Raw genomic sequence first — 24,384 nt, 5'->3', positions numbered from 1 at the left:
GGAGATTACACCACTGGGAGACAATATAAATGAAATTCAAAATATAATATGCTAAGTGCTAAGAGAAAGATGCACATGAGGTAGCATGCAAACTTGGAGCAGAGAATCTAGCTGCTTGGTAAAGTCAGGAGAGTCTGCAAAGAGAAAATGGCATTTCAGGTGGGTCTACTCTATTAAAATAAAAGTAGAACTATAATATGCTGATGAAAGAAACTGAAGACCACATAAACAGATGAGCAGATATATCATGTTTTTGGATTGAAAGAATCAATACTGCTAAAATGAACATCCTACTCAAGGCAATCCACAGAGTCAATGCAATCCCTACCAAATTACCAATGGCATTTTTCACAGAACTAGAACAAACAATTTTACAATTTGTATGGAAACACAAAAGATCCCAAATAGCCAAAACTATTGTGAGGGAGAAGGATGGAGCTGGAGTAATCATGTGTTCCAACTTCAGACTATACTTCAAAGCCACAGTAATCAAAAAGGTATGATATTGGCACAAAAACAGAGATATAGGTCAATGAAGAGAACAGACAGGCCAGAAATAAACCCACACACTTATGGTCAATTAATCTACACTAAAAGAGGTAAGAATGTACAATGGGGAAAAAAAGTCTCTTCAATAAGTGGCACTGGACTTATCAGACAGCTACATGTGAAAGAATGAAATTAGAACATTCTCTAACAGTATACATAAAAATAAACTCAAAATGGATTAAAGACCTAAATGTAAGACCAGATACTGTAAACCCCTTAGAGGAAAACATAGACAGAACATTCTTTGACACATATCACAGCAATATCTTTATGGATTGTCTCCTAAAGCAATGGAAATAAAAACAAAAATAAATTAATGGGGCCTAGTTAAACTTAAAAGCTTTTGCACAACAAAGAAAACCAAAAACAAAACAACAACTGAGAGACTGGGAGAAAATATTTGCAAATGATGTGATCAATAAGGGATTAATTTGATTAATTTCCAAATTATACAAACAGTTCATACAGTTTAACATTAAAAAAACAAACAACCTGGAGTTCATGTATGGCTTAGCAGATTAAGAATCAGGCAGAAGCCTTGAGTTGCTGCTGCAGCATGGGTTCAATCCCTGGCCCAGAAACTTCTAGATGTCACAGGCACGGCCAAAAAAATAAACAAACAAACAAAAATCAATCAAAAATGGGAGGATAATCTAAATAGACACTTCTCTGAAGAAGGCAGGCAGACGGCCAACATGTACATCAAAAGATGCTCACCCTCACTAATTATTAGAGAAATGCAAATAAAAACTACAATAAGGTATCACCTCGCTCTAGTCAGAATGGCCATCATCAGAAATTCTAAATGCTGAGAGGGTATAGAGAAAAAGGGGCCCTCCTTCACTGTAGGCTGGAATGTCAGTTGGTGCAGCCACTATGGAGAACATCATTGAGGCTTCTCAGCAAACTAAATATAGAACTACGATATGATCCTGCAATCCCACTCCTGGGCATCTATTTGACACTGTTTAATCTTTCAATATTTTAACAAGACCACTCCACTCTCTCCTGTCCTGTAGAGTTTCTGATGAGCAATCTGCTGATAGTCTAATGAGTGTTCCTTTGTAGGTTACTGTCTTATTTTCACTGGCTGCTTTAAAATTCTTTAGCATTGACTTTTGACAGTTTTAATATATCTTGGAGAAGATCTTTTTGTTTTAAGACACTTAGGGAGTTCCCATCGTGGCACAGCGGTTAACGAATCCAACTAGGAACCATGAGGTTGCAGGTTCGATCCCTGGCCTTGCTCAGTGGGTTAAGGATCCAGTGTTGCCGTGAGCTGTGGTGTAGGTCGCAGACACAGCTCGGATCCCGTGTTGCTGTGGCTCTGGCGTCAGCCAGTGGCTACAACTCCAATTAGACCCCTAGCCTGGGAAACTCCATATGCCGCTGGAGCGGCCCTAGAAAAGGCAAGAAAAAAAAAAAAAAAAAAGTTACTTAGGTATACTATTAACTTTGTCAACTTGTATATCCAGTTTCTTCCCCTAGCTTGGAAAGTTCTCAACTATTATTTCTTTAAATTAACTCTGCTCCTTTCTTCCTCTCTTGCCTTCTGAGATAACCATTATATTTTGGTTGCCTTTTATAATGGAGTCTGATAGTTTTTGTAGTTTCTTCATTAAAAAAAAAACAAAAACCTAGTTTTCTCTCTTAATGATTTCTATAATTCTGTCTTTGAGCTCACCAATTATCTCTTTCATTTGCTCTACTCTGTTTATGGTTTCTAATGGATCCTTTATCTTATTTATTGAGTTCTTCAGCTCCAGAGTTTCTGTTTGGTTCTTTTTTAGAGTTTCAGTCTCTTTGGTCAAATATTCCTTCTGTTCATTTTTTTCCCCCTGAGTTTACTGAATTTCTTTTCCGAATTTTCTTATAGCTATTTGATTTTTTAAATGGTAACAATTTTGAATTCTCTATCAGTTACATCACAATATTCCATGACATTAAACCAGGTTTCTGGAAAGTTTTCATTTCCTTTTTGTTAAACTTTGTTACTGTGATTTTTCATGTTGCTTTATGAACTGTTCCTTAAATATTTCAAATATAAGTAGACACCTTTCTTCTTTTGGTAAAGCTTTTCTTACTTGATTCTAACAATTCAACAGATTATTAATTACAAGGCTTTCTTTTTTCAGTAGTTAGCATGATAGCACAAGTTTTTGTTTCTCTTATGTGAGCTGCCTCTGACTTATTTGAGAATCTGTATTTTCTACTCCACCAGCTCTTCCAGAAGTGATGCCAATGCCCTCATTGCTATTTGTGCTTCTTGGTTGCTAGTGCCTTGCTGATGCTGGTGTGGCTGCTATTACTGGTGTCAACATCACAGGCACCAAGATAGTGGGTGCCTCCTTCAACTCTAGGTTGACTTAAGTCACCAGCACCACCACTACAGTGTCAAAAAGGAAAGAGGGAGACTTGGAAGAGGAACCTGGGTTGTAGGTGCCTCTGCCCTGTCTGGGGTTGTCAGGGTCATAGGTGCTGCCATCCCAACTGGAGAGACCTGGGTCACAGGCCCCACCACCACTGCTGCCTACTTCCCTATGGCTGTAGCTACTGCTGCAGCTTGGAAGGCCAGATTTATGTGTGCTGCCTCTGTTGCTGTTACTGGGTTCTCTGGGGCTGTAGGCTCAGCTGCTATGGCCAATGGACTGGGGTCTTTGGTACCACCTCTGCTATTTCTCCGACTCTGTCTCCTCTATGATTTTCAATCCACCTATCTTTAGATGCACAGATATGTGGATCTCTCCAGTGTCTTGGTGGGTTGAGTAGAGGAACATTTGTTGAACTATGGATATTTAACTAGTTAATAGATTGAAAAGAAAAGACAAAGGGAGCTTCTCATATCATCACAATGCTGACATTGTAGTTCTCATTATTATTCTTTTGATATATTCAGGATCAGTGGTGTTATTCCTCTCTAATTCCTGATATTGTTAACTGAAGATTTTTTTTCCTTTCTTTCTTGATATAAATTGCTACTGGTTTATTAGTTTTATTAATCTTTTTAAAGAGTAAACTGCTAATTTTATTAATTTTTCTATTGTTTGTGCATTTCTTATTTCACTGATTTGTGTTCATTTTTTTTTTTTCTTTACTTATTTTGGGGTTTTTTGGTCATTCTTTTCAAACTTCTTAGGGTACAACTTAGATTCTACATTTAGAACATTTTTTCCTAAGAAAAGTAGCTAAGAGCATAAATCTCCTTTTCATTTCTAGCTACCCTATGCTAAAGGGAATGCCTTCAGGCAAAGAGGGAATAGTCTTTTCAAATGGAATATGCTTATCCTTTGTAGTTCCTTTCTTTCAACTGTTGACTTCTGATTTTCTGTCTACTTTAGGTCACTCTACAGTGTCTTCAAACAGTTAAGTTAGGAGAGTATAAGTAACTTGTATCTTAAAAGACCTATGTTGTCGTCTTCTGCATAGATAGCACTGAGGTAAAAGTGACAGCAAAAAGTGAAGTAAGGAGTCAATTGCAATAGTTTATGAAAATAATTATTGAATGAAGTACTAGTAAAGGACTTCTTTACAAGTAATTAGATAAGGGATATGGGTTTTTTGGTTTGTTTCTGGTTTTTGTTTTTGTTTGTTTTTTTTGCCAACCTGCAGCATATGGATGTTCCCAGCACAGTGATCAAATCTGTGCCACAGCAGTGACCCAAGCCACTGCAATGACAATGTCCAATCCTTAACTCACTGCACCACAAGAGAACTCCTATGATATGTTTTGACTGTAGAGCTGAAACCAATTTTCTGAACTACCTATATCAACTGGATATAGGTTATCAGAAATTTTGCCAAAACAAAGGTATCTCCACTTTTATTCTGTTCCTTTTTGTGTGTTTTGTTTTAACCTTAATATCTTAATAAATTGTGATGGCAGAAACTATGATCAGGAACACTGTGAGGCTGGTGACAAAAACAGATTTTGGAGACTGGATGATACTTCAGTTTAACTATAATAAGATTGAAATGTCCATTAAACATTTCAGTCGAGAATAAGAGAATTTTTGTCACTGGCTATATAAATTCAGTTTTTATATTTTTAAAGGTTGCTACTTAATGCATAGAATTCTTTGAGATCACTTGAGATTTAAGTGTAGTGATGATGAGAAATGATCCATTTTTATAATTTAGGAAGAAGCAGGTGATCCAGTTAATGAGGCTGAAAAGTATTACTGAGGGAAAATGAAAACCAGAAGGAACAGTGTCCTTGACACCAACTTTTTTTTTCCTAAAAAGAAGGGACTGGTTAAATCAAATAACACTTAGAATTACACATATATAATCAACAATATAGAGATTAAACATATTTAGAGAAGCTATCTTCAACAAAAACATTAATAGGTATCCTTACTATCAGTTGTATAAAGGGTACAGTAGCATCAAAACTATTTTGATGATGCAGTTTTCCCCAATGTGTAGTACATATATATTCTGAGAAATAGTCCTGTGAATAGTCTTATGGAAATTCTTAGAGTCACATTTCTCAAGCTCTCTGATTTGTCTAAATTTGGGGTCTACAAAACAAGTCTCTGGATTTTTATTTCAATACCTCTTCTATATCAACATTTGAACTTTAAAAATACATCCCAATGTGAAATAATGATACTTCAAAAATTTTTATTCTTTTTTAACTTGCTAAAACTTCTCTGCAGTTGTAAAAGTTAAAAGGACTTAAAATTGGTAAAGGAATTTCACAGTTGTATATTCATTTGGTGCTGGGGGCCAATTCAATTAGCTAAGAACTTACTTTCAAATTATTACCAATTAGATCATTGGAGTATGACAGCTTTCTCCTTTCATTTCCATGTTTCTTGGGACAAGACTTTGAAAGGAACTTATTGCAAGACTAATTACACTTTAAAAGATAGGGTGTTCTTCCTCCTCTTTTTAAACATTAGTAGGTAAGAGGGATTTATTTTTAATTTACAAAGAAGAGGCTACTGATTACATTAAATGGGGACACAATGTGAACTCTCTCTCAAGCAGAATTCTTTAGTTCATGCCGATTTCAGCCTAGCTTCAATTCCTCCTCCGTTATATATAAAAAATATATAACATTGCATTGATACAGCAGCTATGGTTGGAAAGTCCTACTTTCATGCATAAAAACACCTCACTAAGTCACCACAGTTCACTTAGCTTATCTTTATAGTTCTATCTCCAAATGTTACTTCCATTCCTCTTTGTTTAAAAAAAATCAATCAAAAATTTTTAAATGTGATTAATTTTATTTTTTACTATCATTTTATATTTCTATTAGAATTACTGATATGGGATTTGATTATCAGAGAAAAGTACCTTCTCTTTCATCACAAGTTGAACATTATTTGAGACAATAATATTTCCTACAACAAGTGGAAGTGCTTTGGCACCAAAACCTACCCCTGAAATACTTCTAGGAGAAATATCATTTCTTGTAAATTGATCATGGATAATTTCAAGAGTGCCTAAATTTTGTAAATTCCTATACCCTAATAAAGTTAAAAAAAAAAAAGTGTCTAAATTCTATGTTGAGAGCTGGTAGTATAATAATAGAAGCCATAATGCAAGGTTAACAAATCTTCAAAAATGTTAGCTTCGATTAATTTTAGGAATTACATTACAGGCCATATTATGCTGATTATTCCCTAGTCATTTCTTGGTAAGGTAGGTGTTAAAAAAAAAAAATAAGATATACATTTGGCCGCATTAGATAGGAAAAAAAGAACATGTCAAAATGGAATCAGAATGTAACTTTATTTTTTCCTCCTTCCCCAATGATAATTTGATTGAGGCTTCAGATTTTGCTTTCCCTAGATGAAAGTCAGACACCATATTGGCATTCTGGCTCCCAAACCAGCCTGAGGCAGAGACTTACTCAATAAATAACCCATTCCTCTAAGAGATAACAATAAAAATCTGCTCAGATACAGAAATTTATTACATCAGCCTGTTGTAATGGAAAATTGTTAAAAGGATTTAAGGTTTTCCAGAACTCTGAAGATCAATAAACCTCACCAAAGGCTTAATAGTTTTGTGATTTTTTTTTAAAGCCAATTTGGTTTAGATAAACACAAATTACCTACCTCCTAATACAGCAATGAGCTATCATTTTTAAAGATATATAATTAACTTTAATAGCAGCTTCTTGAAGTTAAAATAAGCACTACACTTAATATACCAACTAGAAAGACATCCATCCCAATTTCAGAAGTGTTAAATGTAAAAAAGAGTGCAACTTAGAATTAAGAAAATACTATATAACACATCAGGGCTATTTTCAAAAGATTGAACAAAGGCTTTAGAGATTGCTTTAAATATTATGCTCCTTTTATATTTATGTTTTTTACATTTTCAATTTAAAATACTCCATTTATAGATACAGAAAATTCACCTACATTATTTATCCAAAAACATATTTACCCTACAAACCAAAGCTGAAATTCACCAACCATTTATGTCCTTAAGGAATTAAAGTCAGAGGCATTACCCATTTTGCAAAACCCCCAAGTAAATCTTTCCTATACATATATTAACATTTTGCATATATATAAAATTCCATTATATGGATATTTAAATGTGTCCTGAGTGTGTATAATTCCTTATTTGGAGGTACTCTCTACCTAAACAAAGAGGTATCTGTAGATAATGAGGAAGTATGGTGCACGTGAAAGTGTCATCTCACCTGACAATGTGATAGATGTTCTTTTTCTATCATTGACAAAGGAGTAAAGATTACTAGCCTGGCATTGCTTTAGGCTATAATGAAGTGTGACTTTATAGCATTTCTTTTCACTATTGGAACTCATTTGTTTATTTTTCATATATTTTCATTTGCTTTATATTTTATTTGTACAACCAGGTAGGTTTGATTTTGAATAAACATACAAGTCTGTTATTAGTAAGATTTTTTTTTAAGTGACAGAATTAGTGTTCCTATGTGCTTCATCAGTGGTATATAATCTAAAATAGTCACTGGTTTGAGATACTGAATAAAACATCTAGGTCATGTCACAATCAAATATGAACTACAATGTTGAACAATATCTGTTTCTATAGAATAGAATAATCGAGACTGTAGTGAAGTTGTGATAACTTCACTGGAAAGGTAGCTTTGGATAAGATTTCCATGCATCATATATATCTCTTAATATATGCATTCAAATATACGAGAAATGTCCCCTTCATTTATTTTTTCCATCAACTTAAATCTGATTGAAACACATCCCCCTGGCAGGAAATTCAATCCTATTTTTGGACAGTGCAGCAGAGCATCATTTTTTGGAGAAGCACCTAGAAAATGCGGCAAGTTCCCTTTCTTCTTCATTGAAATTATTAATGATTACTAATCAGAAGCCCATTTCCCAAGTTTATGTGGTTATTTGAAGACATGTAATTCAGGCCTTTCCAGGAGAAGAATTTTTATCAGTGTGGGAAATTTGAGTACCTAAAGTCTAGCCTCTCTGGGTGCATGATGCAGCCACTTTCCTCTAGAACTTGACCATCTTCTAAGACTAGGCCTATCAGGAAAAACATAAGATGCCAGGTTTAGTTTGAATTTCAGATAAACTACACAATTTTTTTTAGTTTAATTATGTTGAAAATATTTCATAGTATATACATAAAAACATTTATTATTTATCAAAAGTTCCAATTTAACCAAATGTGCTGCATTTTTATCTGCTAAATCTGATAACCCCACCTGGGACACAATCAGTAAGTGGTACAAGTCCCTTGTTATACCCAGAAATCAAAAACACTGTCTTCTTTCTGGGTTTGGGAAAAACCTCTATTCTTCTCTATGTCTGCCTATTCCTCCATGATATACATTCCTTTCTGAAACAAAGAGCTGACACTTTCAAATAAGGCCAAGGCTGGCAACCTCAAATGCCTACAAATTCCGTAATGTAACATATACGACTAAAGTAGGCCCAGGAGGACTATGGTAAATTATTAATTGGCTAACAGAGGCAACTGATATTCAGCTCCAGCCATGTACATCCTGTGAAAACTGGCCTAATGTTGCTGGATTTTCTGAAAGTCAAATTCAGATTTTTTTAATGGGGAGTTTCTTATATTTAAGTGTTGGAAGATACTGAAATAATTTAAAAAATAAAATAATCAGCAAGTTACCCTAAAGGCCTAAGTTTTAAACCATCAGTAGAGACTTTTACTAAAGATAGCAGTCAAAATTTTCTCCTACCTGCTTCAGCTTTCAGTTCTGTAATAAAAACCTAACATGAGTTGAGAGAGCTCAGAGCCTTGTTATGAAATAAAACATTAAAAAAAAAAAAACCCTCCACAGGTCTACTGCCTTTGTATAACAGTATGATGAAGTACCACACAAAAGATTCACTGACTTGAGAAGATGAAAGTGAATCATGCAGCATGAAAGCTTTATTTCAAAATTAGTTAGTGTTTGTTTTATAGACCTAAAGGAATTCAATACCATTGTTATGTTCACGTAATGTTCCAGAAAACCCTGGCTATTTTGCAGGGTTTTCAAGCTAATAAAACAAAAATTAAAAAAAAAAAAAATAGGAGTTCCCGTCGTGGCACAGTGGTTAACGAATCCAACTAGGAACCATGAGGTTGCGGGTTCAGTCCCTGCCCTTGCTCAGTGGGTTAACGATTCGGCGTTGCCGTGAGCTGTGGTGTAGGTTGCAGACGCGGCTCGGATCCCGCGTTGCTGTGGCTCTGGTGTAGGCCGGTGGCTACAGCTCCGATTGGACCCCTAGCCTGGGAACCTCCATATGCCGCGGGAGCGGCCCAAGAAATAGCAAAAAGACAAAAAAAAAAAAAAAAAAAATAGTTTACCTTAATCTTCAAATCATATACATGTGATCTTTTTTTATTCCAATAAGACACACTATTTTCTGTATCCAGTTATGTTTTGTGACAATGTTAAACAAAAGTGTCATATACTTGAATATGTTTTAAGGACATTTTTCATATAAAAATTTGCTTGTTTTATTAGTTTCTGGATGAACTTCTTCCTGTGTCACACTTTCCTCTGATGTATAAAGAGAGAGAGTTCACTATTGTGTGGCAAATTCACAGCTTTCTTTTAAATGCAAATAGGATAAATCTAAAATCATATGAACATTGCATTGTAATCACCTTTGGCAACTGGATATAATGAGTTAATATTTCTAATCCATTTTTGTCTTTACCATTTTAAGGAAAAGAGTATTTAAGAAGCTAGGTGAACATTTTGAAGAAATGGTGAAAGGCTGGTTAAATATTTATGCATATTTAGACACCTGCTTTAAAAGTCAATGTTCAGAGGGACCTCAACAACTTTATCTAACGATATAGAGTAAACAAACAGCACAAACATTTCAAAGCCAATTGACTTTTCTTGAGAATGAGGCAAAGATTTTCTTGAAGAGAATCAATATCTAGCAAACAGGATAATGGCTTGGTAACCTGTATAGCAATGAGGCAAAAAAGCAATTACATGTTAATCCCAAATGTAATTTATTTCTGCTCATATTTTCATCCAACATTCACTGAGATTTTATTCTATATCAATGATTGTGCCAGATACTTGTAATACAATATTTAGTAAAAATCCTGATGCCATCATAGGATTCAGATTTTATTATAGAAGAGAGATAAGTGAACAAGTCATTGTAGTCTTCTGTTAATGAGTTACAGAAGAGTGATGGTTGCTATGGGATTGTATAAGAGGGACATCAAGCATACGTGATGTCCCAAACCTTTCTTATGGGGTTACTTTTACTTTATTTGAAGAGACTATCTCCCAGGGGTGTTGATTATTAAAAATGCCTTGAGGCCTACAGGAGGAAAAGAGAGGATGCCTGAGTCTGTGTCCTTAGCATGGTTCAAGAATATACATTATTATCTATGTTGAGATACTTTGTGAGGGGGACATTTAATATTTACATTAGGACATCAAAATAAACCTGAAATTCCCCAGAAAAACTAGAATATGTAGTCACCCTTTATTCCATTCTAGATCTGCTGCAGGAAGAATAGCTAAATCCTTTCCTGCATGCTAGATATATTATCTATTTTATAATATAATAGTTAATTTGGAGTTTGATATTTAAATATATACCATTTTTTTCTGATGGAATGTCACTTTGAGAAGTCTTTGATACTATTCAATTTAAGTCAGACTATTAAATACTAGTAATGTGATCAGGAGGTTATTTCTGGCTACCGAGCATTATACATTTTCCTTATCCTAGCAGATATTGATTTTTTTTTTTGTCTTTTTAGGGCTGCACCCAAGGCACATGGAAATTCCCAGGCTAGGAGTTCAATCAGAGCTGTAGCTGCTGGCCTATGCCACAGCGACAGCTGCTCCAGAACTGAGCCACATCTGCGGACTATACCAAAGCTCACATCAACATTGGATCCTTAACCCATTGAGCAAGGCCAGGGATCAAACCTGTGTCCTCAAGGATTCTAGTCAGATTCGTTTCCGCTAAGCCACAAGGGGAACTCCAATATTGACTATTTAGAAGTCAGTTTTTTCAGATGCCAGATGAAATCTCTACCTCTTTCAGATGTGTGGAAAAGGTAAGCTTATTCTTTGAATGTTCACCATTCAATCTTAAAGTGATGTAAAATGCAAACGTAGCCCAAGACTATACATGCCAGTCTTGCGTGACTAGAGGAAAGAAACAAATAAGACAAAACTATTCTCTGAGTTAGGAAAAGACTGACAGCTGTTCCTACTCATCTCAACTATTCAACATAACCAAACAGTATAAACAGAAATTACTGTTTTATGCCTTCTTTTTTTCATTTTCTGGGACCTTGACAAATGTATTTGAAATGTTCACTGTCCTACAAAAGTAAATGATTTATTTAACAAAATGTGTATTAATAACAATAAAGGCAAAAAACAGTTTGACAGAAGAAAGACTACCCCATCATATTTGACACCTGCGTAGTGGTGTGATGTCTGGCACATTTAATAACAGCTAGTGAGACTTTAATCCTGCACTACAAAAACACACATTTTATTGAAGGTGTTTAAGGACAAGAGAATATTTTTACTTTGATTTATAATTATGAAAAATTAGTTTTGAATAGAATATATATAAAATGATCCTATTCAAATGGAATTCATGGACACTTTTTTGTTCCCTTTTTTGGCTGCACCTGTGGACATGAAAGTTCCCGGGCCATAGCTGACCACGGCTGCAACAATGCCAGATCCTTAACCCATTGCATCACAGCATGAACTCCCATGAACACTTTTTTAATAGCATGTGATTTATTTTAACATTCTATTTACAGGTAAAAGTAGTTGTAGATAGCTCCTATTTAGTTGGTAGGAAGAGTGAGTCATGGCAAGTTGTGACAGGCCTAAGGACATTACAGTTCATTTTCTTCTAATTCTTTGCTACTACATCATCCCTAAGACTTCTTGGGGAATTTAAAAAACAAAAAAACAAAAAAAACTTATGCTTTATTTAAGCCACTTATTTTAATAGTGAAGATGATAATGACATTTAATAATATAAGCAAAATGTCTTTTATAAGTCAGATAAGAATAAACTGACTGAGTTTCAGAACTTTAAAACATTTATAGTAATTTTACTGAAAAATTAAATTTGTTGAAGTTAAATGTTTGATGGAACTTAATTTTTTTTTTCTGAAAGTTTCCCCAAAGGGAAATTTACCAAATATAAAGACTAACATCTATTGATAAGATTTTCTATAGAATCACAAAGCCAGGGATATACTTCTTTGGAAGCTTAAACTTTATTTTAGGGCTGTGTTGATAGGTTTAGCAGACCTTGTGTTGTAATTTCTCAGTACAAATTAAATCTGAGTGCTAAATATTAGTTATCAATTTGTTTGAAAATATTTATCAAATAGTTTTATAGCATATATACAGGTCAGATTATAGGAACTACAGATATGTCAACATCTGCTCAGCATTTACAAGTTAGTAGATCTTTTGTGAAAGTTATAAAAGAAGTATGAGAATATTTATTTTGTAATGGTTAATTTTATGGTTCAACTTTACTGGGCCATGGATGCCCAGATATTTGGTTTAAATATTAAATCTGGGTGTGTCTGTGTGTTTCTGCCTTCTAGATGAGATTAATTATGTGAATTGATAGTAAAGTGGATTATCCTCCCCAGTGTGGGTGAGACTCATCTAATCTCTTAACAGCCTGGAGGTGTTTACTCTCTGCCTATTTTCAAGCAGGAAGTCAGTCTTCTCCTGCACTCAACTGAATACTGTATCAGTGAAAGAAAGTTCTCCTGGTACTTTGTACGCTGAATGGAACTATCCCAATGGCTCTCCTGGGTTTCCAGCTTGCAGAGGGCAGATCTTGGGGGACTATTCAGCATTCCATAATCATGTGACTCAATTTCTTATGTGAACTGAAGTTTGGCACTTGCCATTAGCCTCTACATGGATTAAAACATGAGCCACTGCAACTGCTGACCTGAAGCACCCCCTGAGCAGAGTTCAGGCTAGAGACCAGGAGTGAGGCACTCTGTGCTCTGGTAAAACTGGAAGAACAGGTCTTCAGATAGTTAGATATTTTTAGGAAAGGATTTTATGGGCCCAATTCTTGCCTCTCCTCGTATCTAGAAAAACAGTGAAATCCTTCAATGATGATTAATATATATACGACAAGTAGTAACCTTCATGAGACCAGCAGCAAACTTCTGTAAAATGCGTGCATGGCTGTATGCATCTCCCCCTTCACCTTGATATTCCCCTTTGCTTCTTTGGAGCAGTATTTCAGAGCTATCTGAAATGCTACTTCCTGGGCTGCAGTTAAGTAGACAAAACAAAAGATGTCAAGGTCATTCTATGAGAACAGCCACTCCCGAGGGTGGGCCAGTGAGCCCTGAGGGAACCCAGGAAAGAAACAAACACTGGCCCTCAGCTGAGGTGCACATCAAAAGAATGACTTGCACTAAACCCAGACCTTTATATCTTCCCTTAGAAACTGGTTTTCTGTACATCTTTTTTAATAAATATTATTATCTATACATCTTTTGTTCTTACTACATTTCCTTTGTTGCAAAAACTCATATATCCTAGTCCATTCTACCCCGACCCCCACTCAGAGTGGTTTCTTAGGGCTGAGATGCTGTCTCCTGGGCTTAAGTCCTAATTGCACCCCAAATAAAACTTAACTCTCAACTTTCAGGTTGTGCATTTTTTTAGTTGACATTTACAATAAAATAAAAAAATTCTCCACACACATATATTTATATCTACAAAGATATATATGAATACACACACAGAGAGACACTGGTTCTATTTTTCTGGAGAATCCTTATGTATATATATATAGAGAGAGAGAGAGCGATAGCTGTTCTTCTTATTAATTTTTGAATTAAATATCTGCATTAAAATAAAGGATGTGGGTTATGTTTCCAATCTAGACTCTGAATGATATAGCCTTCTTTTATCTACTGCAGTCTATTAAAATTAATTGTTCAGTGCAATTTCCTGTTATTGCTAAAAGAACAGAGCATTTTAAAATCAAAGATAAATTATTTTAGCAATTTCCTTTAAGAAAACTTTAGAAAACTTTAACCCCATTTACTACATCTTTTATATTATTCTTGATATGTATTAATTTCTATATATTTCTTGTCTTGCATAGTCATTAGTTTTTCCTATTTACTCATATAAACCACACCTTTTTTCTTCCAGCAATTCAGTGTTTAGGTTGAAATAATTTTCCCTCTTCCTGAAAATCTCTTGCTAGTAATTTTTCAGAAGAATTTAGCTGTAGAGAAATTCTGTTATTGGTTTTCTGAAATCATCTTTATTTACCTTCATCTTGGAGTGATATTTTTATTTTATTTAGTCTTTTTTGGCTGCACCTGTGGCATATGGAAGTTCCCAGGCTAAGGGTCGAATTGGAGCTGTAGCCATCAAGCCTATGTCACACCACAGCTCATGGCAATGCCAGATCCTTAACCCACTGAGCAAGGGCAGGGATCGAACCAGCATCCTCATGGTTTCCAGCTGGCTTCATCACCGCTGAGCCACAATGGGAACTCCCTGGAGTATTTTTATAGGGTACAGGATTTTGGGTTGGCTGCTATCTTCTTAGATCATTTGAAAGTGGACTTTCCATTATACCTGGTTTGCCCACAAGCTCTCTCTCAGATTTAGCCTTTATCTCCAGGCTAAACCTTGGGTTTTAACCCAGTTTTTCCCTCCCTCAGTAGTCTTCACAACAATTTAAAAAAATGCCTTGGTCATTTTAACTAGGTTTTCTGGTTATTTCTTCAAACATTTCTGTTCATGAATAAAAATCCTGGGGTAGAATCAGTACAGAAGAATAAAGTGAAGTGAATACAGACTGATTTTTAAATTTTATTTTCTGGTCCAAATATTTAAATTATATTGAATAGCACTAAATATGCAAGATCTTCAAATGATAAAAGAAAGCAATAAAAAGAATATATTTTTAAATAACTATATTTGAAAATATTTTCTATTAATGTATAAATCAATGATTTTTCTCTGAATAAGTAATATGTGCTTGGGAAAGCTGTATTAATAGTAATTTTCCTTCACCATTATGATGATCTTAATGTGAAATGCCTATCCACAGTAAACACCTAGCAGAAAAATTGAGAAGACCTATTTTATTTCAAACAACTTGGCACCCCCATCTTTGTAATTGATATAAAAGTGAGTCAAGAACTCCTAATTATGGAAAACAGGAAACTACCAGACAGATGAATGGTAGTGACTAATAACAAAGAGTTGCCCAGAAAACAGATATTTTGAATTATTTTCATTTCCAGTTTTGCTAGGAAAATCTATTAAGCCTTTTTCACCAGAAAGATGCATCCTTTCGGACTACATAGCTGATTTTTGGCAGATGCTGGCATCCAGGAGTTTGTAGTAAAGAAGAATACAGCCACTTAATATGCATTCCTGAATCCAACAGTGGCCATCCTGCCAGGAAACCTTCTCCCCTATAGCATACCTAATCTCAGTAAGTGGCAAACACAGAATTCCAGATGTTTGGGTTAAAAAAAATCTCATGGAATGTTATTTGACTCCTCTTTTTCTTACTCTAAATCTAATGCATCAACTTATTCTAAAGTTGAAGACTTTTGGATATTGCTAAAGAGTTACTCCTATGGGTCTTTAATAAAAGTTGATATTAAAAAATCTTGTGAAATATGATATAGATTAAAATAAGTAAATTGCCTTTGTATTTGGAACCTGAATAGGACTCTTTCTTTTAGTATGATACAACTTGATAGTGTTTTAAAGTAATTGTTTTCTTTTTCAAGGCGGTGAAGTTGTTAATTCACTTTGCTAAAGATTCTGTCTACCTGTTAAGCAGCTTACGCATAAGACCTTGTGATTGTTTATGAAAAACATGCATTTATGTATCATAGCCCATACAAAAATGTTATGCTGTTCTGAAAATGGTTCAATTGATTCTACTCTTAATTCAAGAAAACATGGGATTTCCAAGAGCAATAAAAGTGTTTGTTCTGGAATAAACAATTTAGTTCTCAACTAAAACATGTGGTTTAATTTCCCTCTAACTTTCCACTTCATTAAAGCAAGTTCTCAGTCTGGGATGTCTTATAATCACTGTTTAATGAGTTTCATTGTTGTATTTATTATGCTTATCACTAATGGAAGTAATTTCTCATTTGCAATCATATTTATTTCATAGGCTTATAGGTAGTTTAATTGATTTTGCATGGTGTCTAAGATTTCTTAGCTTTGGGGAAGGTAAGTTTTCCAATGGACTGTATTTCAGTTCAAAGATATTTATTTTTTTATATCAAAGGAAAAGTAGTTACATTTTTCAAATCTTAGATAAAAATATCACATTTTATAATATTCATACATCTTTTAAAAGATGTTTGATAGTCCTAATGAATCTTATAATTATAAACATGACACAAAAATCATTAAGCTTTGTTTTATTTGGAAGAAGAAAAGGAACATGTACTAACTTAATGAGAAATTCATACTTTCTTATAAAGCATATGAAGGTAATTAATATATTGCTATATCCTCTCTCCTCTGACAGTGAAAGTATATTCTGTTGACTATGACCAGGAATACTACAATGAAAATGATAGTTTTAAAAGCAGGAATTTCATATTTATAGATGATTTCTAAACTTGGACTACTTATCTTCCTCACTCTGAAAATTAATTAATATCTAAGAATAAACTGAGGAAATCTCTGAAAATATATGCAAAAATTAAGATGAAAAGTATGGGTAGAAGTTAGGTAACATCGATAGTTCTACGGACTTCAAATTCACTTAATGGATGCCACAAAGGGACAAAATTAACAGGCACAAAGAAGAAGAAACCAAGTGAGAGGTAAAAAAAAAAAAAAAAAAAAAAAAAAACCTTAAACTGATAGAAGCCATGAACCTTTGAACCAAAATTCCATATAGAATGTCAGGTAGGAATAATCTTTTTAAAGGTTTCTACCTAGATAAAGCCAGATAAAATTTAGAACCCGAAAATTATCCATAGGGAAAAGAAAATGATATCTATAAAGAGTACAATTTAGATAGGCCTAAGTCACAGACACATACTAGAATATATGAAAATTAGATCAAGTGAATGTGATCTATAATATGTGAGTAAAATTCTAATTCTAATATGAGAGTAAAAAATTTTAAATCCAGAATTCCAAATGCCTAAACTCTCAGTGTGCAAAGAAAATATAAATCTTCTTAGCCTTTAAAGAAATTAGGGCTTTGCATCCAAAATATTCTTCCCTAAGAATAACTCAAGTTTTTAGTGAGACAAATAGAAAACTAAAATAAAGCAAAATATAGGTTATCAGTTGTGTTCACCCATGCTAGAAACATGGAAACTAAGGCAGATATGTAAAGGAAAGAAAATTCCAGGGATGCGAATATACTGAGCTGTATGAGATATAGATGGGCAATAGTTAGAATGATTACTGTAGCCTAAGGGGGGAAAATGTGAAAAGCATTCTTGAGGTTCTATATTGTCCAGCCCACGGTCTAACTGGGGAGATATATGGATTAAAACCCAGAAGCAGAATTTTTAGCCAGGAATTCACATTTTCATGTCGTCAGTGTTATCCCATCTTTGAACCTCAGGCATGGTAGTGGGTAAAAAAGAAGTAAATAATATCAGAGTAGGAAAAATGAGTACCAATCTTAATTCTCTAGGAATTGAGACTGACACTAAATTCCAGTTTCTTCCTCTAAACCTCAATGCTAATTCTTAAATTTACTATCTTATTTCATCTTTCTCAATCTATTGCAATATACTCTTCTTCCCTTACTATTTCTCCTTATGATTACCCAACATGATTTTCTAGAAACACAAGTCCAAACATTGTATTCCTTAGCATAAGCATGACAGTTGTATTTTCTTCATCTCTAGCCCAATTACATTTCACTCACAGTTACATTCAAACTCTAATTAACTAAATGACTTTTGATGTCTTATTTTGATCCACCTTACCAGTTTCATCTCTAGGTATATCTTCCCATTCCTTCAATTTTCCAGTCAAGTATACTGCCTTGCCTTTAATTCCGTGTGTTCTTAACACTCTCCCACACCCATTCCTTCTGCCATCAATTTTCTCACAGAGGCACTGATTCAGGCTTTGCAGGGGTACTAAACAATGTTGGGGTTTAGGTCCTGAGGAGTCAACTTTCTCAGACAAGGTGAGTAGTATGGAGGAAACAAAGTAATTTAAATACCTTGGTCAGAAGCAAGATAGGATGATGAGTCCACAGTCAACAAAAGAACATCAGAGCAGGAACCACCTGAAATACATAAAGAAGGTACAATTTGATGACAATGAAAACGAGCTGGTGTTTGCAAATCATCCTTTTGAGTCAATGCTTATATATGAGTGTGCCTAGTTTAAAGGGTTGGAGACAGTGTAGTTAGTTCCTTGATTTTCCATATTCTGCTTGCTCTACCTGGAAATAATCTTTCTCTACATATATTTGCTTTCTTATTCTACAACTAGTTCTAAGTTTCTTTTGTCTTATAATTGTTACCAAAACTTGGACATTCTTTCCATGGACATTAAGTGTTCGTTCATACCTTGAATTATTTGTGCTCTCATCATGATTAATTCATTCATATACTATAGCACTTATATATAGTACTGCAGGTACTGATATTCTTTCAAAACTTTTCAAATGGATTGAGAATGCCCTAACTGCAAAAACACTATCTTCTTCATTTCTGTGTCCCAAACACTAACTCAATGCCTAGAATATCCTAGGAAATCAGCAAAAATTACCTCAATATAGAGCTCTCACTTACCCAAAAGTATTATCATTCACAAAATTTTATCAGATACAATTTGAAGGATTATCTTTATTAGATATCTTTTCCCTTTAATTTAAAATTTACTTAGTATAAATTTTTACATTACTTTTAAATTTTACACCAAATTCAAAAGTAGGTAATTTTTTTTGATTAATTATTTGGTAAAATTACCCTCAGTAATAGGGGAAATCAAGACGGATTCTCCCAAATACAAGCTGGTTCTTAGGGCAGACTACTGAACTGAAGTATGCTTGCACGGAGGTTTCTGACACTGGGCAGATATGTGTGGTGGGCAGAAATTAATCAACCCCCTGAATCTCTTCTACATAAAACCTACATTGATTATTCATGCTCCAGTAATAACAAAAATTAAAGTACCAGTTCTCAAAATATAAAAATAATTTTTTTCAAAGACCAAAGTGAAAATTTCACCAAGACCTTTAAAAATTATAGTTAATAGCAAACAACATTATTATTATATTTAAATAATGAAAAGTTCTCCTTTATTTATCTTCAGCTCCTATATTGCTTATGAAAAAATGTAATTTTCATAGAATTTAAATAAATAAAACTAGTAAAAATTATATGCATGGCTTAAATTTCATGATTGCTATAGAATATCCCCAAATACACAATTTAGAAATTTCTTTGGAAATAATAGACAACAGAATGACCTCTTAATTTTTATATCTTGTTTGAAAACACTTTTTAAACAATGTCATCAGTAATGCTTTATTAGTACTACTCTAAATAAATGAATTATAATTAATTTGCATCCCAACCTTTCCTGCAAACTTGCTGAATTTATAGTTTTGAGAGTTGGATGCCTTATGCTTGTTGTATATGTTGGGGGAGGATATTTGCATGGATCCCCTCAGGCTTTCCTTGTAAAAGATCATGTCATTTGTGAATAAAAACATCTTCACATCCTTTCCAATCTGGATGCACTTTATTTTTCTTGCCTGACTGCACTAACAAAAAGCTTTAGTACAACGTTGATTGAACTGGTTAGAGGGTACAGCCTAGCCTTATTCCTGTTATTAGGGGGAAAGAATTCAGTCATTTGCCTTCAAATATTGTATTAGCTATTTTTTTTTTCATAAATGCCCCTGATCAGGTTAAGGAAATTCTATTTCCGGTTTTCTGTGAAAGTTATAGATGTTGGACTTTGTCAAATACTTTTTCTGTGTCAGTTGAAATTCTTATGTGGTTTTATTCTTTATTCAATCAAAATAGTGCATTTTTATAAATGGATATTTTTTGGATCTTAAACTAGTCTTGTATACCTGGCGGAAATACCACTTGGTTATGGTATTTAATCCTTTTTCTACATTGCTAGATTTAGTCAGCTAGCTTTGCTGAGAATTTTTGCATCTATTTAATGAAGATGATCTCTAGTTTGATTTTTCTCTAGCTTTTTTAACAGGGTAATGCTGGCCTCATAGAATGAGTTATTAAGCATTCCCTCTTTCTTTTCTGGAAGAATTTGGGAAAATTGGTAATTCTTTCTCTCTCTCTCTTTTTTTTTTTTTTTTTTTTTTTTGATATATTTGACCAGGGAAATATTTGGGCCTGGGTTTTGCTTTGTGGGGCAGTTTTAAATTACTGATTTAATTTCTTTATCTAATCTGTTTATTAGAGATTTGCAAGGTGATAAGGAGCTTGGGCCAGAATATAGATCAATTCACTGCTTCCTTTTTTTTTGACAAGGTTTTGCTATGAAAAATGCTTTAAGTCAGTTGAACCAACAGTGTGTTTTATGAAGTAACTGGCTTATAATCTAGTGCATACTCCTTGCCATCATTGACAGTAACAAATATTTCCTGGATGAGTACCTATCCATGGACTGGACTACATTTTTGAGCAGCAATAATCTATAGTTTGAAGATAGGGATTAATGAAAGCATTTTGGCAAGAAAGTGATAACCTGAACTGCTTACAACAAAGGAAGGATTTATTATGTGCTGCTGGCTTTATCGGCTATTGTTTTAGTCCATTTAGGCTACTATAACACAAATACCATAGACTAGGAGACTTAAAAACAACAGAAAATTATTTCTCACAGTTCTGGAGCCTGGGAAATCCAACATCAACAAGCTGACAGATATAATACCTGGCAAGGATCTACTTCCTGGTTCAAAAATGGCTTTTTGCTATAATTGCACATGGTAAAAGGGGAAAGGGAGTTCTTTGGGGTCTTTTTATAGGGCATTGATCCTATTCTTGAGGGCTCCATCTTCATGACCTAATCACTTCCCAAGGCTTCACCTCCAAATACCTTACTTTGAGCATTAGGATTTAACATATTAATTGGGGATGAGCATATATAGTTAGTTTATAACAATCATAGGACCTAAGGATAGAGATGGCCAGGTCTAAGGTAGGGTCTGGAGTAATGCACTGGAAAGTCCTATTAACAACCCAGAAAATACATTTTCTCTCTCTATAATCTTTCTTTCTTTTTTGTTCCTAATCAACTTTCTCAGCTTTTCTTTCACATGGTATAATGTAGCCACTTCAAAATACTAATTTACATATTTTGGTTTTATAATAGGGCAAAACAAATCTGATTCCGTATTAGGTCTGTTTCTTTTACTTTAACCTTTTTGCTGTGTTGTCTGCACTTATTCTGCCTCTGCACTTTTTGTAAAAGAATGTTGCCTAGAGCCTGAAATATATAGGCTCTGGTCTTTAAGAAAATAACACTTTTCCATTCATATAGAAATAAAAAGTTGCAGAACAGAGAATAACATGTTTTGTTGGAGGTTTACAGGAATACCTTGACCTGAACTACCTGGACAGCTGCAAGAGAAAAGGATTCCTGAACCAAGAAGTTTGCGACAACCAATCTAGCCCATCTCTCATCTTGATTTAAAAATGCTTTCCTGAAAACCTTTCTGGGAGTTTGGAGTTCTTTGAGAATAAGCAATTTGTCTTCCTATATATATATATACACATATGTAAACATATATACATGTAAGTATGTATATACAAGTATATAAATATATACACATATATGTGTGCATAAAAAATATATGTCAATTCATTAGTATAACAAAGACACTTCTATCACTGAGAATGTTTCAAAGATTTTAGGAGATATCTTCCAGAAAGTGGAAACAATGACCAAATATGTTTTTTAAAACATATCTAGATGTTTAATAAAATGAAAAAGGTTTGCTCATGAACCACATCCAATTTTCTCACATGCCGCCCCTGAAGGAAACACTGTATTAATTTAGAGTTCTCTCAGAAGCCAAGAATTCTTTCAGAAGCCAAACATCAACCACTGCAATTCTCCCTAAAGTGACTTAGCTGTAATGTTCTAATCTCTGCAGGGTTTCATAATTTCTGTAGAAGTTAACTATTAACAGTAGCTCTCTGTATGGATATAGATGCTAGGGATTCTGTCTTTCTCACCTGTTACCTGGACATTGGATTTGACTACCCAAGTTTCAGGGTAGTAAAGAGAGACAGTGTAGTGTGACGTGAACACATCATTGCAATGAAATCAACACATTATCCATTTTCTGGCTTGTTGGGAAGAATTTTAAAATGTAAACAGGGAACCACATTTTAGTTAATATTTGTCATTAGTTAGCTGTGAACTTCAACAAGTGTTTTCCCTTAGTGGTGCTATTTCTTCTGAAAAAAAGAAAGGAAGGCTGTGATCTACCTGATTCTAACCTCATTTGCAGAGTATTCAAATTTTAGCCAAGTCCACAATCCCTCATCTGTGATTAAGAAATCTTCAAAGCATTGAAAGCCAAAAAGTTTTGGTTTGGGTAGGGATATCATGAGAAAGCTTTTTTTCTGAAGACTTGCATTTTAGAAAAAACTCTCTCGCATTTCATGCTTTTTGAAGTACTGTCTAGGGTGTTCTTGTTCATCTGCACATTCGCTTTGTGATGTGTACTTTAAAGGTATTGGAAGTAAGGCCTGCTAACTAAGGGGTTTACTCAGAACCATGCAGCAAATTAATGACAGCTATTAGTTGGTAAAGATAAATTTGCCCCAGAGAAGAGAAAACTTTCAATTAGACATACATCCAGGAAAAAAAAAAAAAAATGACTGTATATATCAGATACACCTGCCAAAAGTTATGGGAGAGAAGGTTATGAATAATTTCCTGATTCTTTCTGTGGCCCTTTAAGTCACACCCCCTTACATGGAAAAGTAAAGCCTGGCTCACTTTGTCCTCCTTGACCACTGTTTAATAACTCCTTTTCTGCTGCATTCCTAGATTCTTTATTGTTTGAACTGCTCCTTTGGTACTGAAGTACTTTGTATTTTTAGTCACTTTTTTGAATTCATACTGTTCTCTTTGCTGGCTCACGATTTAGCAATTGCTCACTGGGTGCTGCCATAAAAGGAATGAGAGCCCACTTGATGCTTGGGGAGAGTCCACTCTTAGCTTTTTTCACTTATCCAACAGGATTGAAAAGATAAGATTTAGAGTAACTCAATGAGAGTAGAGGGGTTAAAAATCTATGTAGATATCTTTTCCAGTGTTTTGTTTTTTTGTTTTTGTTTTTTTTTTAACGTAATGCTGAGCCAAACTTACATCTGGTATCATTTTCCTTCTGTCTTTAACTTTTTTTTCCCCTCGCTTTAACATTTCTTGTCGTATGGATGTGCTAGTAATGAATCCCCTCAGTTTTTCTATGTAGTTCTGGAGGGCAGAAGTCTGAAATAGGTTTCATTAGCCTGAAATTGAGGTGTTAACAGGATCATGGTTCTTATGGAGGTTCTGGGGGACAACTGTTGTTTTTCCCATTGTTCAGCTTTTAGAGACTACATACCTTGATTTGTGATTCTGCAACTCCAACCTCTGCTTCTGTGGTCACAGCTCCTCTCCAAATACACTTTTTATATACCATAGAAATCCAATTTAATTCTTATCCTTGTTTCTAGATAAGGTGTCATTTTTCTCTGACTTCTTTCAAGAATTTTTTCCCTTAGGTTTCTGTTGTTTGAATATGTTATGCTTACCTGTGGAGTTTTTGGTCTTTTTACTGCTTGAGGTTCTCTGATCTCTCTATATCTGTGGTCTGTTGTCTCTAACTAACATAAAAATGTTCTTGGCCATAACTATCCCAAATATTTCAATTTCTCTGTTATCTTTTGTTTCCCCTTCTAGTATTATGATTACACATATATTACACCCTCTGAACTTTTCTCCCAGTTTTTGGATATTATGTTTCTTAAAACTTTGCATTTCCATTTGGGAACCTTCTATTGACTAACCTTCAAGTTTATATGAAGTTTATATACCTTCAAGTTTATATGAGTTCATTCCATGGAGAAAGAAGATCATTGTACCATGGTTTATTTATATTCCTTTTATTGTCTATGATGAAAAAAACAAAAACAAAAAACTAACACTACTGAGTTACTCCATACATTTATAGAGTCAGAGAATTAAATGCATACACATTTTGCACATGTTGGCAGTAAGCAACATGTGTTTTACTAATGTTGAACAGAAAAAAAAAAAAAAAACTATAGTATGGTAATACTATATCTACCTGATATTTTTATTTCAATAAACTAAAACTG

General features: G+C 34.1%; 1 long non-coding RNA gene across 1 annotated transcript in view; it reads right to left on the bottom strand.

Annotated features, from left to right (window-relative positions):
• The window catches only part of LOC106507094 (uncharacterized), a 398,065-nt gene that overhangs the window by 223,983 nt on the left and 149,698 nt on the right, over positions 1 to 24,384 (bottom strand). The window contains exon 2 of the long non-coding RNA XR_014829345.1: positions 18,243 to 18,308. This is a non-coding gene — a long non-coding RNA (uncharacterized LOC106507094). The remainder of the gene's footprint in view (positions 1 to 18,242; positions 18,309 to 24,384) is intronic.

The sequence above is a fragment of the Sus scrofa genome, chromosome 15 (genome assembly GCF_054392235.1).
Source record: "Sus scrofa isolate SSC_HxYL_T2T_F1_AM1 chromosome 15, Sscrofa_HxYL_maternal_Yorkshire_Landrace_v2.0, whole genome shotgun sequence".
Classification (NCBI taxonomy): Eukaryota; Metazoa; Chordata; class Mammalia; order Artiodactyla; family Suidae; genus Sus; species Sus scrofa.
This window is presented reverse-complemented; position numbering and strand designations above follow the sequence as displayed.